This window comes from Acipenser ruthenus, chromosome 55, assembly GCF_902713425.1.
Source record: "Acipenser ruthenus chromosome 55, fAciRut3.2 maternal haplotype, whole genome shotgun sequence".
Taxonomy (NCBI): Eukaryota; Metazoa; Chordata; class Actinopteri; order Acipenseriformes; family Acipenseridae; genus Acipenser; species Acipenser ruthenus.
This window is the reverse complement of record NC_081243.1, coordinates 7,555,459-7,557,958: the sequence shown is the minus strand read 5'-3', so window position 1 is coordinate 7,557,958 and position 2,500 is coordinate 7,555,459. Positions and strand designations below refer to the sequence as shown.

Here is a 2,500-nt window from a genome sequence, read left to right as displayed (position 1 = left end):
CCCTAGACCAACGAGCCAGCTTTCGGTTTTATCCGGCGGCCGACGCGTGATTCAGTCTCTGGCAGCAAAATAAGTGCAGCATGACCAGAGTCCCGTTCCGTCTGCCGGTGCGGAATGCTGCTGGCACCTCAGAGGAGGGGGGGCTTAATACTCGCCAACGCAACCTTCTTTATTTTTTGGCATTCTTATAGTGCTGCTTTTTTTTTATTTATTTATTTTTTTATTTTTTTTAAATTCGCAGCACGAAAACTAGGATTCACATGTGTTTCACGTAACACTTTTTCAATTCATTCATCTGGTCACAGTGTTTTACCGCTACAGCAGGACCCGGCAATGCTTTTAATGCAATCGGCATTAAAAGCTGCCACGTCAGTGGAGAACTGCACGAGTACTCTCGCTCTCATTTCAGACAAGGGGATTTGAATTGCCTTCTAGCCGCTCTCGCTCACGCCGGGCGCCGTGGCGTGTGTCTGTAATGCCAGCTACAGGGGCAGGTTGAGGCTGGCGGATCGCTTGAGCACGGGAGCTCTGTGCTGCAACTGGCTGTGCCGATCGGGAGTCCGCACTTAGCACGGCATCGACATGGCATTTCTGGGGGAGCTCGTGAATGCCAGGTCGTCTAAGGAGGGGTGAACCGGCCCAGGTCGGGAACGGAGCAGGTCAAAACCCCCGTGTCGCACCAGTAGTGGGACTGCTCCTGTGAGCGGATGTTGCAGTGCATCCTTTGCAAAACAACGAAACCCAGCCTCCTTTTTTTTCTATTTATTTTTTGAAGTACATGCTGACTAACTGATCCATTCCAAACATATCAAAACGAAATCCCACCTAAACTACTTTCCTCATTTATAGCGACCGCTTCTCGATGAACATAGAAATGCTAGCCGCCAGTTAAAGAAGTCAGACGGCCCAAACAGGCAACAGCACACAGCTCGGAGACACGGCAAAATTACAGTGCTCTCGACAGGTACACCCAATAGAAAAACGTCTCCCATCTAACAGAACAGCTAGGTCTGCACTTCTTTGGAAACTCGGGGGACCACAACAGTGGCAGGCGCTGGCTCGTTGGTCTAGGGGTATGATTCTCGCTTAGGGTGCGAGAGGTCCCGGGTTCAAATCCCGGACGAGCCCGTTTTTAATTCTTTTGTATTACACTTTTCCAATTACTATGCATTGCCGATACGCACGCTCAAATTCCATGAACAACAATATCACAGCGACCAAGGGCTGATTGCACAATGGTTAAACGAGGACTGCAGTCTTTGTTGAGTCTGCAAAGCAACTGCTTATGCATTAAACACAATTCTGACGTAACAGACTATAAAACCATTCAGCATCGAGTTTCTGTAGTTTATACAGCACTGTTTATTTTGGTAACGCATGTGCTTGTTTTTTTTTTTTTTTTTTTTGGTATGTAGTTTAAAACAACCACAAAACTAGTGTAACAGATGGGCATTTTGTAGGTACAATTGTTTGTGTACATGTACAATCTAGCACTAGAACGGGTTAATTCATCTTTTCAAACTGCACTAGATGCTGCTAATACATTACCTACCTCAAGCAAACCTCAAGCAAACGTCAAGCAAGCATTGGTGGTTCAGTGGTAGAATTCTCGCCTGCCACGCGGGAGGCCCGGGTTCGATTCCCGGCCAATGCAACCTTCTTTTTTACTTTATGTATACAATTACAGCCACACGCACCTGCCTTCAATCAGTAAAAAAAAAAAAAAAAATCTCCCCGTCGGGGAATTGAACCCCGGTCTCCCGCGTGACAGGCGGGGATACTGACCACTATACTAACGAGGAAGGCACACGCTCCCTGCCACTATGGCAACGCATTTAGTTGCAAAGCGTCTAAGTCAAAACTGCCTGCTGAGCTTAATGGTTTACGGATCGAAAACAGTATAGTACAAAACAATTAAAAAAAAAAAAAAACGGGCTCGTCCGGGATTTGAACCCGGGACCTCTCGCACCCAAAGCGAGAATCATACCCCTAGACCAACGAGCCAGCTTTCGGTTTTATCCGGCGGCCGACGCGTGATTCAGTCTCTGGCAGCAAAATAAGTGCAGCATGACCAGAGTCCCGTTCCGTCTGCCGGTGCGGAATGCTGCTGGCACCTCAGAGGAGGGGGGGCTTAATACTCGCCAACGCAACCTTCTTTATTTTTTGGCATTCTTATAGTGCTGCTTTTTTTTTATTTATTTATTTATTTATTTTTTTTAAATTCGCAGCACGAAAACTAGGATTCACATGTGTTTCACGTAACACTTTTTCAATTCATTCATCTGGTCACAGTGTTTTACCGCTACAGCAGGACCCGGCAATGCTTTTAATGCAATCGGCATTAAAAGCTGCCACGTCAGTGGAGAACTGCACGAGTACTCTCGCTCTCATTTCAGACAAGGGGATTTGAATTGCCTTCTAGCCGCTCTCGCTCACGCCGGGCGCCGTGGCGTGTGTCTGTAATGCCAGCTACAGGGGCAGGTTGAGGCTGGCGGATCGC

At 47.4% G+C, this 2,500-nt stretch overlaps 5 non-coding genes across 5 annotated transcripts in view; 2 read left to right on the top strand and 3 right to left on the bottom strand.

Moving 5' to 3' along the window:
- trnap-ugg (transfer RNA proline (anticodon UGG)) overlaps window positions 1–17 on the bottom strand; it is a 72-nt gene extending 55 nt beyond the window's left edge. The window contains exon 1 of the tRNA in view: window positions 1–17. This exon is cut by the window's left edge and continues 55 nt beyond it. This is a non-coding gene — a tRNA (tRNA-Pro).
- A 1,039-nt stretch (window positions 18–1,056) lies between these two features.
- On the top strand, window positions 1,057–1,128 carry trnap-agg (transfer RNA proline (anticodon AGG)). The gene has a single exon. It is a non-coding gene; the product is annotated as a tRNA-Pro (tRNA).
- A 455-nt stretch (window positions 1,129–1,583) lies between these two features.
- Window positions 1,584–1,654, top strand: trnag-gcc (transfer RNA glycine (anticodon GCC)). Its single transcript has one exon. It is a non-coding gene; the product is annotated as a tRNA-Gly (tRNA).
- A 76-nt stretch (window positions 1,655–1,730) lies between these two features.
- On the bottom strand, window positions 1,731–1,802 carry trnad-guc (transfer RNA aspartic acid (anticodon GUC)). Its single transcript has one exon. It is a non-coding gene; the product is annotated as a tRNA-Asp (tRNA).
- A 130-nt stretch (window positions 1,803–1,932) lies between these two features.
- On the bottom strand, window positions 1,933–2,004 carry trnap-ugg (transfer RNA proline (anticodon UGG)). Its single transcript has one exon. It is a non-coding gene; the product is annotated as a tRNA-Pro (tRNA).
- Between the last annotated feature and the right edge of the window lie 496 nt (window positions 2,005–2,500).